The 13847-nt window shown below is 48.1% G+C and overlaps 2 pseudogenes across 1 annotated transcript; both read right to left on the reverse strand.

Annotated features, from left to right (window-relative positions):
- Positions 1-4959: 4959 nt before the first annotated feature.
- LOC116541915 lies at positions 4960-7414 on the reverse strand (annotated as a pseudogene). Its single transcript, XR_004265003.1, has one exon. The product of XR_004265003.1 is annotated as a glutamine--tRNA ligase pseudogene (transcript).
- A 3-nt stretch (positions 7415-7417) lies between these two features.
- LOC116541905 lies at positions 7418-9416 on the reverse strand (annotated as a pseudogene).
- Between the last annotated feature and the right edge of the window lie 4431 nt (positions 9417-13847).

A 13847-nucleotide genomic window follows, 5' to 3' on the forward strand; every position in this document is an offset into this window, starting at 1 on the left:
GGATGGGTGGATGGGTGGATGGGTGGATGGGTGGATGGGTGGATGGGTGGGTGGATGGGTGGATGGGTGGGTGGATGGGTGGATGGGTGGGTGGATGGGTGGATGGGTGGATGGGTGGATGGGTGGGTGGATGGGTGGATGGATAACTATAGATGGGCATACGTTGGGGGAGGAGAGCGAGGGCCTCTGAAGGTACAGGATACAATTTGGCCTTAACTAATCACAGCCATTCATTTTCACAACATTGGGGAGATGTTTGCTCCTTAGCCCCCATAAGCTTATTAAGAGAGAATTCTAAGAAATTTAGCTACAGTTTTAGCAGACAAAGCCCAGGAAAGCTTCACCAGAGAGTTCTCCACCACAGCAATGCTCTGTGAATTCCTCTCATTAATTCAGTAAACAAGGGAATTTTGCAAAGGTTTTAATGGAAAATAACTACAGCCCTGATTTGGCTCCTTCTGAATTCTTACTGTTTCCTAATATTAAAAAAAAAAACCTTTAAGGGGCACCCATTTTTCTTGAGCAAATAACATAAAAAAGACTGCCTTTGCAGGTTAAATTCCCAGGACCTTTAGAGTTGGATTAAATGGCTGGTATATTGAGAAAAAAAATTTTGTATTTTATATTTTTATCTTTTAATTTTATTTGTTCCGTGAACTCTTTGAAGTCCTCTTGTATAATTACTCCTTTGAAAAACAAATGCAACCGAGTGAGTGAATCTAGAGGTTGGGGCTTAAACAAGTGACTTAAGAGAGGTTCTGGCCTGAGCTCTGAATTTTGCAAGTGTGATTCCTAACTTTTTTATAAACAATTTCTCCTGGAACAACTTAAATGTAAAGGCAAGTGTTACCTTTAGAAGGTACATTGTAGCTATAAAACATACTGATTGCTTATGAAGGCAAAGTCTACCATTCTCATACTGGCCAGAGCTGTGGACGGTGGCTCCAACCTCTTTCAGTAAGGCCCACTGAAGCCACCACCAAACAGGACCTACCTCGTGGAGACAACACTCTCCCTGCTACCCACCTGGGCTTTCTTCACTCACCTCAGGGAATTTCTTTTTCTGCACATACGCAGTGGTGGCCCCATCAAAATACTTAGCATAGCCCTCCTTCAGGCTGTAAATCTTTCCTTTCTTATTAATCTTGACATCTTTTCCACCAGTAAAAATTCACCAAGAGTCTAGCGAGATGAAGAGAGATGCCAGGAAGAAGAGAAATGCCAGGAAACAGAAGCCCGCAGAATCATGAGAAGATGGGACCTGCTGGCAGAGCTGGGACTGCCGTGGTAACTCTGGAGCCTGCCCTTCATGAGTGGTGGAAAGACAGCGATAATATGAAGCCCACACAAGAAGCTCAAGCAGTAACATAGCAAGAGGGAGGACAATTCAAAGGGAAGAGGCCCATGGTCTTCCTTCTCTTTGTAACTTCTACTGTCAGGGGAGCCCCTTATTTATAAGGAACATGACTGTATTTATCTCCCAGGTTCTCACCCCCAGATTAAAGTTTTCAGAAAGACTTAGGCCATCAACAGTTAGAGGAGAAGCTGTACTAATGTGTGAGGGATGCATTTTGGCCATTAATTTGCAGTCCAGTTATTTTGTTTATGTTAATGATTCAATCTCAGAAACCATTAAAAGTTTCTGGTATCCCAACTACTCTTCCCTGGGAAAAGAGGAAGTTCTTTCAATTGGAAATTGTGTTCACCGGGCATAAGGAAACAGCTGGTAAAATCTAAAGGAATCCTGAGACTTATTAATAAAATTGTGCTCAGCCCCTCTTTCCAGTCCCCTGACGCCACCATGGTCAATAGCTGCCGGGCATCCCTCAGACACCCCTTTATCTAGTTCTGGTGACAAAATGTGATCAGCTGGCAGCGGATACCACTTTAAATGCTGTTGTCCCTCTAAGTCGCTAGGGGGAAGATCAGGGCCTAGAAACCAGATCCACTTTAATGGATGTCAAAGATTTTGAGAAAGTGAGACACTCCAGAATGATAGCTCACAGCTGGCAGCTAGCCCAGAGGTTCCCAAGGAACATCAGAGACATTCCCAGAATACAAAGAGGAAAGGTCATGCTGTCCACGTTTGAAATAAGACAGTGACTAGGAGACTGAACAACTACACACTCCTCTCTTCTAACAAAAATGACAACTGCTTCTTTACCAGCGACTGCACTTCAATCTCCCTGGCTCCTAAATAAAAATTATTAAGATAACCACTCATTCATTGCACCCACTTCCAGGCAATATCCAATCCAGACCAATCCTCTGTTCCTCAAACCCTCTTTAGAATGGCCAAGGAAAATTCCATGGTTCCTCTGCAGTGCACTCCCCCTGCCCAATAAATTGAACTTCTTTTTCTTACAGATGTGCATGTGATTGTCGTTGTCTCATGAGCTTTAACTTGCTGTGGGCATCTGTTGCTTTGGAGCAGCCCAGCATTGAGTTCTACTTCTGAAAAATGCCTTGACATCCCTTAAAGAGTTGGATGCCAGTCTAGAAAGATTCGTATCTGGGCCTCTTCTAGGCCAAGGTCAGGCATGTGCCTTAGCTTAAAAATTAGACACCCTCCCTAGGATTTGACACCTGAGTGAGAGGCACAGCACCGGAGTTGGTGTCCAGGACAGACTGGCCATGTTGCAACACCAGGGATGTGCTTCCTGCTTCCTGGGCCTCTCACCCTGCCCATTCCTAGCCAAGGCCCACTGCTTTCTCACTGAAACAGAAGTTCCCTTATCCTCGTCGCAGGGCATGCGATGGGGGTATGGCTTGCTGTGTCCCTGCACTGTGGCTCAAAGCTCTAGGGGGAGGCGTGCAGTCAGGCAGTCTGTGGGGCTCCCACCCCACGGCAGCATCTGGGTGTGAATGTTTACAGCTGAAGCCCCAGTGGATGGATATTACAGTGTGCTCCTTCACTTTATCCGTGGGTCCATAGGCGGCCTGCGTTAGAGCCCTGCCTTATCTTCCGCCATCCGCTGTTCAACGCTGGTGTGTTCTTCCATCAATATGTTCCTCTTGACATCCAGCTCCTTGTGTGTGTGCCCACCAGGGTCTCAGGGGTTTTATAGGCACAGGATGGGGGTGTGGCAGGCCAGGGTGATCTTGGGAAATACAGCATTTGGGCACTGAAACAGAAATGCCTGTCTTCACCTAGGTCCGTGGGCATAGGCCCAGGGGTGGAGCCCTCACCAGAGACCCTCCCAGCATTTCCCTGCCCCTCTTCTCATATCGCCATCCATGCAGTAACTCCTTTCGCTTAATTGAGCCAGGTTCGATTTTGCTCTTGCTTTTCAGCAAAAAGCGTGCAGATGCACAGCTGTCATCTGAAGAGTGGCACTCACTCTCCACCTGAACGGAGGAGCTCGTTCTGCATCAGGGTGGGTGAAAATGCCTTGGTTTGATCCACTCCCGGGGCTGGGGCAGGGACTCTCAGGCCCCCGGAATGTTGTTTCCATCATTTTATTAACGTGGAAAATATGTCCCTTTATTCTGATTGTGTGGTCACCAACAACCGCTGATTTTTAACGTGGACTCTCATGCACTCTGATAAGAGGGTCCCTGATGATCAGGCGCAGCTCCTTGTCACTGAGAAGCAACAGCTCCTATTTATAAATGAATCCCTTGTCATTGAGCTTTATCCCACAATGGGGAGTTGGTTAACAGGAGGTGGTTATTCTGTGCCAGAACAATATGTGTGTTCTGACAAAATCAAATCACCAGCTCTGAAGACCCACAGATCTCACAGGCTGGGTTTGATCCACCAAAGAATGCTGCCTCCATCACTGCTGGCTGCCCTCCATGACATTTCTATCTGTGACAACTGCCACCAGCTACGTCTGCTGGACGTCAACATGCCAAACAGGCACTAAGCTTTGTGCACTGAGTCTTTGCTCAAATGTTTTTTATACTAGGGTGACTTGATCCAAAGGGATTTCAGGATAATACACGGAGATCAGGAAAGATTATGCTATGGTTCATCTCTTCCTTTTGTCACGGTGACAAGCGCCGCTGCCCACCTATGTCTAGACTGGGCCCTGCTGTCATGTTTGAGGGTAGAAAGCAGGCTCTGTCTGTGCCTGGGAATCCTTGAGTTAGTTCCCGGAGTCAAAGCACCTCCCATTGCCTTTAGAACTAACTGCTCAGAATGTTCTTGGAAGTATTTTACTTGTACTCAAGAGCATTTGTTTTTGAAATTCGGTCTGGTATAGTAGTTAAAGCACAGTCTGCCAGAGTGTGACACATGACACCACCGGTCACTAGCTTGACCTCAGGCAGCTTACCCTCTCTGTGCCTCCCTTTTCCCACCTGAACATAGAAATAATGGTAGGACCGACCTCACAGGGCTGCTGTCATGTTTAAATGCATTAGTAGATGTAAATTCCCTAGGACAGGTACCTACATTCCTACAACTTATTAAGAATTATGTGTTAGCTGTTATTCTATAATGGCCCGAGAGTAACATGTGTAAGCCATAGAATTTCTCAGGGTTTGCCAGCTTCTTTGAAAATAAAGGGAAACTGTGGCACTGGGAAACTGGCACAGCAATGGGTCTTGGTCTAATGGGTATATAGGTGAAAAGATTCTATTTGAAAAGTTTCTCGATTTCCATGCTGTAAACGCTGTTTTGTTAGTTAACTGCTCCATTTTGAAATTTGCAACCCCCCTCTCTCCACGTATATAAACTGACATGTGAACTCCACAAAGGCTGCCATGTGTCAACACTGTATCTCCACTGCCTGAAATGGTGCTTTGGGACATAGTACCTGCCCAATTCATCTAAGTGAACACAAGAGGTTTTGAAGTGGTCATTGGTCAACATTATCTGAGTTTTCACAAGACCTCAGTATACCTGGCAAAGCACTTCACAAGTGATAGACAAGGCATGCACTTTAAAAGCAAAATTCACAGAGCATTCTACTGGATGGTGCTGCTCTAAAGAATTCATGCTTCTTCTTCTTCTTTTTTTTTTTAATTTAGCTGTTCTTTATTAACATGGAATTTGGGGTGGTGAGGGTAGCCCCAACCTCCGGGAGGACGAGGTAGGTTCACAGTGTTTCCAGCTCACGCCTTTCCCGGGTCTTCCTTCAGTGTCACAGTTCGGCTAAAAACAAGCTTTCCCTGATGGCTGTCTGGATCCACAGAGAAGTACCCAAGACGCTCAAACTGGAACTCGTTGAAGGGTTTGCCAGGGCCACAGAGCAGTCCACTAATGCTGCCTCCACCACACGTAGTGATGCTGGGTTCAGTCACTTAAGAATCCACCAGGCACCTAGTAGGATCTTCAGGGTTCTTGTGCTGGAATAGTCGCTCATAGAGGCGAACCTGGCACATCAAAGGCTGTGACACCCAGTGAATAAAGGCCTTCGGCTTCTCTCCAGCATCTGCCCTTCTGCACGTCACCTCCAGACTCTACACAACCACTGGGGCCCTTGACAACACGCTGCAGCTCAATGACGTAGCCTGTATGTCTCAGGCCTACAGGCTGGCCCCAAGCCAGGTGCTTAAAGCCTGGCTCTGGCTCCTCCTTGAAGTCAGTCCTCTCAATGAACACAATGGGTGCAAAAGGAACCTGATGGAAGCCTTTGGTCTCATCAGCTGGGAAGCTGGACACCTGGATTTCCAAAGACTTGGCAGCGGGAAATTTGGTGATGATGACCCGTTGTGACTCCAGCACAGCCATGGCTCATGGGGCTGTGTCATTCAGCATATCACGCACACAGGCTTCTAGAAAATGTGGCTCCATTGTGGTCTGTGCCACTGCCACTCCCACCCAGGCACAGAAGTTGTTGATGCCCTCAGGTGGGAAGCCCCGCCATCGCAGGGCCGTGAGTGTGAAGAGCCGTGGGTCATCCCAGTCCCGCACAGCACCAGTTGCTACAAGCCGGAGGGCCTTCCTCTGAGAGACAGCAGCGTAGTGCAGGTTGAGGCGGCCATACTCCCACTGAACAGGGCAATAGACGTCCAGTGCATTGCAAAGCCAGAAGTAGGAAGAGCATCGGGCCTGGAATTCCGCGGTGCAGAGAGAGTGAGTGATGTGCTCGATGGAGTCACAGAGGCAGTGTGTGTAGTTGTAGGTGGGATAGATGCACCATTTGTCCCTTGTGCGGTGGTGTGGTGTATACTTGACTCTGTGGGCTACAGGTCCATCTTGCCATCCTCCATCACCAGCTTCATCCTTAGTGTGGCCTCACCCTCTGAAAACTTGCCCTTGCGCATTGCCTCAAAGAGCAGCAGTGACTCCTCTATGGGACCGTTTCTCCAGGGTGAGGGCAGGGGATTATGGCCTTTGAGCTCCTCCCCTCACTGGTGACACACATAAGCCAGACCCCTGCAGATGAGCTCCACAGCCCAGGAATATAGCTGGTCAAAATAGTCAGAGGCATATGTCACTGTAAGGTGTGTAACCCAGCCAGGCCACCATGTCATAGATGGCAGTGAAGAACTTTGCTTCCTCCTTCTCAGGGTTGGTGTCATCAAAGCGCAGAAAACAGATGCCATTGTTGGCCTTGGCATAGCCAAAGTTTAAATTGATGGCTTTGGCATGTCCAATATGCAAGATTCCATTGGGTTCTGGTGGGAACCGGGTACCTACGTGCCCACCAGTAATCTCCAGGTGCTGCTTTAGCAGATTCATGGTGTGTGGAGTTATCACATAGCCTGGGGTCTTGTAGTTTTCACCAGGCTTGTGGAACTTAAGGGCCTCTCCCCGGAGCTGCTCCATCCGAGACAGGGTCTGGCCAGCAGTCTCAGCGTTCTCTATCACATCTTTTGCTGTCCTCGGGTCTGTTTCCTCCAGCCGCACTTTGGCCACCTTGGGCTTCTTCTCCAGATCAGCCACCATCTTGGGGCCCAGAAGGTGGAGGACCTGCATGTCCACTTCGTTCTTGATCATTTTGCCATCTGCCCACTTGAGCACAGCCCGAGCCTCTCCCATCAGCAGCCCCACGTTGAAACGGTAACGTTCCACCAGGAGCTGGGGCCGGTGCTTGTTAATGGCAGCCTCCACAGCCTCCTCAATCTGCTCTGGGGTCACAGTGACACCCACGCCACATTCCTGCTCAAAGTCCGCAGTGTCAATGGGGTCCAAGGGGTGACTCCGCACATAGTCAAGGGCAGCGCTCAGCTGGGGCTCAGTGTGGGTCTTCTTACTGGCTATGCAGCTTACAAGGAAGGAGAGACGCCGGGTATCCCTGAGTCGGGAGGCCAAGCCATGTAACAGGGTCCCGGTAGCCTTGTCAATGGTGGAGCCCAGAGTCTGCTGAGCCTGGGTAGCGGCCTCGCGCAGCTGCGCGCTCGGAGTCTGGTTCTTGAGCGTCTCGCGGGCCTTCTGCTCGCTCAGGCCGAGGCCAGTGAAGAACGACAGAGAGTCCAGAGCTGCCATTGCAGAGACACAGGAAACCAAAAGTTTTTTTTTTTATTACAAACATGGCCGTATTGGGGGAAGGGAGGAGGGATGGGTCAGTCTTCTTTCAGGCTCCCGAACACCGCAGCTGGCACGCTCTGCTGCTCTAGCCCGACCTCGTTGGTCTCCAGGTCCATCTCGTCCTTGTCCTCGTCCTCGCCCAGCTGGATCTCCTCGGGGTTGACCTGCTGCGCCAGCTCTGCCAGCTCCCCCATGGAGGCATCGCTCCTCACGAACAGGATCTTGCTCTGGGCACGCAGGGACTGGTCTCGCTCCACCTCGGCTGCCAGTTGTTCCGCGCGCTGTTCCAACAGCTTCATGTCATCCATGCCGCTCTGCCCAGGGGCCAGGTCGGACACGGTGCCCGTGGCGCTGCCCGAGACCTTGAGCATCTGCCAGGCCATGAAGTTGACCTGCGTGTTGTATGTGGCCTGCACGCTCTGCCGGATGCGCAGCATGTCCTTGATGGCGTCTTCGTTGCCGTGCCGGACCTCAAAGTCCTTCCATGTCTTCCAGAACGCCCCTGTCGTCCGGGGGTCGCAGATCTAGGAGAAGAAGCTGTGGACGGCCCGGGCGCGGTCGATCCCCCCAGCTTGCACTCCATGTCCGCGAACCGCAGGCACATCTCACGTGCATGCTCGTCCAACAGCACCTCGATGGCCTTCTGGTGGATTCTGCGGGTGTGGGTGACCCCGTAGATCTCGGCCGCCCACTTGATGCGGATGTTGAACATGTCGTACTGCTGCGCAGGCTCCACGGCCCTGGTGGCGTGCTCCTACACGGCCATGGTGTGCCGGGCCAGGCCCCACTCCTCCAGCTGCGCATACAGCAGGTACAAGGTCTTGGCTATTTTGGTGGGTAGCGGTCCAGAGCCTGTTCGAAGAGGTCCCGTGCCCGCTCCAGCTTGCGGCCCCCGTAGCCGGGGATGAATTTGGTCAGGTAGGTGCTCCAGATGTCCGACACGTTGGGCCGCTTGAACAGCGAGTTGCCGCGCTCTTAGGCCTTGAAGCTCTCCTCGAAGTACTTGTGCTCCTCCAGGAACATGGCGTAGTTGATGACGATCTGGGGTGTCGCGATGCGCAGGTCCGGGAGGCGGTCGTACACGGCCTTGGTGGACTGGAAGGTGCCGAGGCTCTCCTCCAGGTCGGTGAGTATGGACCACACCTTCAGTGACTTGTACACGCGGTTCTGCACGGGCTCTGAGCCGTCGAAGTACTCGGCCCGGCGGGCAGGCAACTCCCTGGCCTTCTGCAGCAGCCGCAGGGCCTCGTCATAGTTCTCGTTCCGGAGCTCCAGCTCCCCGCACTGACACCATAGGCTTGCCAGGTCATCCACCTGCTTGAAGTTCACCTTGGTGGCCTTCTCCAGAATGACACGGGCATCGTCCAGCTGCCCATTATCCTCATAAAACTTGGCAAAGGCCACCCACAGAATGTGGGGTTTGCCTGTGGCCTTGAAGGGGTCCACCGTCTGCACAGCCTCTGTGTAGGTGTTGATGGTCTCCCGGGGGCGGCCCTGGTGCAGGGCGACAGGCTTATGCCACTCGTGCACGTGGTGTGGGTTCTGGTGCAGGGGCTGCCTCCTTGTGCATTTAATACCTCTGGGCAGAATCTAAATACTGGGTTCTCCTGTAGTTCATCTTTAGTTAGTTACTAAGAAAGGATATAAGAGACATGTGCCTTCTGGAAACAAGTAGAAGCAAGCACCTGGGTCACGTCCCTACAAACCCATGAATGTCAGGGAGCCAGTTACAGCAGGAGATTCAGCTACTTGAGGCAGGTGACAGACCTTCCATTCCTCGCTGAAGATGGGGTTTGTGTTTCTGTTTTGCCCCCGGTAGTCGTCTGGTGTTCGCACTATAACAACAACAAGAAAATTTATCTTTATATACTCTTTGCACCTCCTTTTTTGAGATACAAATATTTGAGGGGACAGAAGTATCTGCAGGTATATATGGAAACAATGTGGTCAGATCTACATTAGGAAAGGTATGAGCTGCCTCCCTAGTGGCCATGGGGGTGGGCAGGGCGTGTATGTCTTTGGGCATTTGTTTTTTATAAAGTGTATAATAAAAGAATCGTGCTACTAACAACAACAACAAAAAGAATTCATGCTTCTGTCTGGAAACTCGCAGTATGGTGATTCTTAAATCATGGGGTTCTCATAAGCCAAACAGATTGAGTGCATTTTTGAAAAATGAGCTCCTTAAGGACAGGGCCTGAGTTGATGCAACTGGCTCCACAGGACACTCCTACCCCCGGTGCCCTCACTAGAACAGAGGCCCTTCATGGTTTCTGATGATGGTGCTGGCTCCCAAAACCAGGCTTTTATGCTCTCTGGTCCCCAAAACAAGTATTAGGAATGACCAGGAAATCATCCCAGGGAACTCGCACTAAAGCACAGAGGCCCATCAAGTCCCCACAGCCCAGATGCTGCCATATTCTGTACATACCGGGTCGAGCACGAAGAGGTCCACCCTTTGCCCTGTTTAGAGGGCCACCAGGGTTGTGCTACCCTACAGGGCATAATCTGTGGCCACAATGTTGTGGCCAGCCTGCAGGGTGTCCCTTTCAGAAGGCTTATCTTCTGAGGTCTGTGGAAGAGAGGAGAGAAACACGGTATGTTATGGTCTTAGGAGAGGACCCTTTGTCAGAGACCTGGGATTCAGATCTCCTTGAACCGCTGAAGGAAGTGCAGTTCTTAGAATTTTAAGCTTCCACAGATCTATCCAGAGGAAATGAGTTGCCACGTTACTGACAATTCCAGCTGAGCCGTGGCAAAGGCCATTTTGGGACTTCTTCCTTCGTATTTTCCAAACGCACGTGTCTGCAGCCTGCCAAGAAAAGCACTCCCAGGTGCTAAAATCACAGCCCTTCTTCATCATAAGCCGCGCTCCTGAGACAGTATAGTCACGCCTCACGTATCACTGAGCTGAGGGTGTTGCGTCTTATTCTGCACACTGAACATCCTCTGAAGTACGTGGCACCGTCACCTCCATGGCTTGGAGGGAGAACTCAGAACAAAACAACCTGAAATTAGCAATCTACTGCAGCTGGAGCAGCTGCACAACTCACTCAGCAGCAGGAAGCCCTGACTCAGGCTTTCTCTCTGACTCTGGCTTTCTCTCTGACTCTGTGGATGCTCCTCATTTGCTTCTCTTCCCCACAGCTCCTCTTCCTCTGGTTCTTTAAATCTTGGTGTTCTTTCTAGTTTTTACTGTGGCCCTTGGTGCATCCAGCCAGTGCAAATATTTCTTCCTCACCTCCTTATTCAAAATTAGGACTCTCAGCTGCTACGTTTGTATTAAGTCATGCCACCACCCACACCCACCACACACACACACACACACACACACACACTCTTGATGGCATAGGAGATACAGTCCTGACCCAGAGTGACCCAATCAGCCTCTCTCCTCCAGAAATGTAGAATTAGAGGACATTCTGGTGATGTAGAGTTAGAAGCCTTGTAAACCTGAATGGTCTCACCCGCCATGCTCTGACCTCATGGTTTGGTCTTCCAGGTGCTTGATGCCATGAGCACTCAGCGGCTTCTTTGAAGTCCCCAACACATTTTTATTCATGGGTTTAGTGTCTGACTTCCCAGCTATACTGTAAGCGACCTGAGGGAGATACCCACTCCATCTTGTTCGTCACACAATGTGGGCCATGATCGTTACATTTAGTTAACACATACACATGGATTCATATATATGTAAGTTTACACACACATAAATATATACATGCATACATGTAGTGGTTTTCAGCGTAAGAATCCTACACTTGATTTTTAGAGTTATACTATTCCATTCTTTTTTTTTTTTTGAGATGGAGTCGCGCTTTGTCACTCAGGCTGAGGTGGAGTTGCATGATCTCTATTCACCGCAACCTCTGCTCCCTGGGTTCAAGCAATTCTCCTGTCTCAGCCTTTTGAGTAGCTGGGACTACAGGCATGTGCCACCACATCTGGCCAATTTTGCATGTTTAGTAGAGATGAGGTTTCTCCATGTTGGTCAGGCTGGTCTCGAACCCCTGAACTCAGGTGATCCACCTGCCTCAGCCTCCCAAAGTGCTGGGATTACAGGCATAAGTCACCTTGCTAGGCCCTCCAATATTTTTTTTTTTACTGATTGTTAATAATACATATTTTAAAATTTAATTATTATTATGAATGAGTTTATTGCTAATATATAGAAATCCAGTTGGTTGTGTATTTTGGTCTTGTATCCTGTGACCTTGCTGAACTCACTCGTTCTAGGGAGTGTTTTGGGTTTTTGTTTGTGAGGCCCTTGGGATTTCCTACATAGATTATCACCCTATCTGCAAAGAAGGACAATGTTATTAACTGCTTTCCAATCCGTTTCCTTTTCATTATTTTTCTTGCTTTATCGTGCTGACTACAACTTCTGGGACTACATATGTTGAGTAAAAGTGTGAGGGAGGACATCCTTGCCATGCTCCTGATCTTAGAGGGTAAGCGTTCAGCCTTTCACCACTAAATATAATGCTAGCCATAGATGTTTGTAGATGTACCTGGTAGAGTTGAGGGGAGCTCCTCCTCTATTTCTTGTTTGCTAAGACTTTCTTTTTTTCAGAGACAGGGTTTTACTCTGCTGCTCAGCCTGGAATGCAGTGTTGTGAACATGGCTCACTGCACCCTCCAACTCCTAGGCTCGAGCAATCCTCCCATCTCAGCCTCCCAAGTAGCTGGGACCACAGACATGTACCACCATCCACCTCTCTAATTTGGTTTTTTTGTTTGTTTGTTCGTTTGTGATGGTGTCATGTTATGTTGCCCAGGCTGGTCTCAAACTTCTGGCCTCAAGTGGTCCTCCCACCTCGGCGATTTTCTTTTTTAAGTCATGAGTGAGTTTTGAATTTGTTCAAGTGATTTTTCTTCATCAATTGATATAATTATATGATTTTTCTTCTTTAGCCTGTTGATATGGTGAATTACACTGACTGATTTTGAATACTGGACCAGCCTTCCATTATCAGAATAAACCCCACTCAGTCATGGTGTATAGTTTGTTTTATGCGTTGTTGAATTCTATTTGCCAATATTTTGTTAAGGGATTTTGCATTGATTGACTTTTTTTTAACTAGTGTCACCCAAACACCAGGGGTTTGGTCTAGGTCTTGCTGCTTATGAGACAAAAAGGTGATCAATGAGACAGCAAATATTGCAAAGAAAGAAGGCTTTAATCGGGTGCTGCAGCCAAGAAGATGGGAGCTCAGTTTCAAATCCATCTCCCGGACAGACTAAAACTAGGGGTTTATATAACAGAGAAGAAATGTGACAATGTGTAAGAATATAGGAACTAGAAAGGGGCAAGGAAACAGTCATGAGGAGTGAGGGCTTCAGGTTTCTCATTGTCAGGATGTGGTGATCTGGTGAGTTTCAGTTCTCTAATACTCTTTTTGAGAGGTCTGAATGTCCTTTTCTGAGAAAGGAACTTAGATAAAACAAATGTAAGCTTCAAGTTTTAAGAACAAAAAGGTCATTTTCTATGTTTATCCAAAAGAACAGTCTATGATATTACTGGGTCAGTTTTACTATCACTGTTTGGTTTTTGCATCAGGGTAATAATGGCTTTATAAAATGAATTAGAAAGTGTTCCTTTCTCTTCTTTTTTCCTGGAAGAGATTGAATAAACTTTGAACATTTAGTATAATTTTCTAGTGAAACATCTGGGCCTGGAGACGTCTCATTTGAATTCTGTTTTCTAATAGTTGAGCCTTGAAACTAGCCTTTCAAATTATCTATTTGCTATTGGGTGAGTCTGAGTGCTGCGCTTTTTGAGAAGCTGGTCCATTTCATCTGAGTTGTCAAATTTATGTGTGTAGAGTTGTTTATAACATTCCCTTCCTATCCTTTTGATGGCTCCTAACTTTTTGAAAAACAAAACAACCTGAGATTAACAATCTAGGTCATAAATACATGATGCTCTGATGGCTTTCCCAACAGAAATTCCAAATAATTTAAATTATTGGGTAAAATATCTTTTGATACATATTGAAAAATTGTCCTTCAGAAAGGTTGCATCAATTTATACCTTTACCATCAGTGATAAGAGGGTTCTTTTTAATGTATCCTGACAAACACAAGATAGTATTGTCTTTTCAACTTCTTTATTTGATTGGTGGGAAAAAAATGACATTTCTTTTAATTTCTATTTTCATAAGTGAGGTAAATTTTTTATGTGTTTATTGATCATTTTTATTTTTGAACCTCCCACGTTCAAGCAATTCTCCTGCCTCCACCTCCTGAGTATCTGGGACACATGCCACCATGCCCAGCTAATTTTTTGTATTTTGTATTTAGTAGAGCTGGGGTTTCACTGTGTTAGCCAGGGTAATCTCGATCTCCTGACCTCCTGATCTGCCCATCTCAGCCTCCCAAAGTGCTAGGATTACGGGTGTGAGCCACCGTGCCTGGCCTTTAC

This window comes from Sapajus apella, unplaced genomic scaffold (assembly GCF_009761245.1).
Source record: "Sapajus apella isolate SASKATOON/1434 unplaced genomic scaffold, GSC_monkey_1.0 scaffold158, whole genome shotgun sequence".
Lineage (NCBI taxonomy): Eukaryota > Metazoa > Chordata > Mammalia > Primates > Cebidae > Sapajus > Sapajus apella.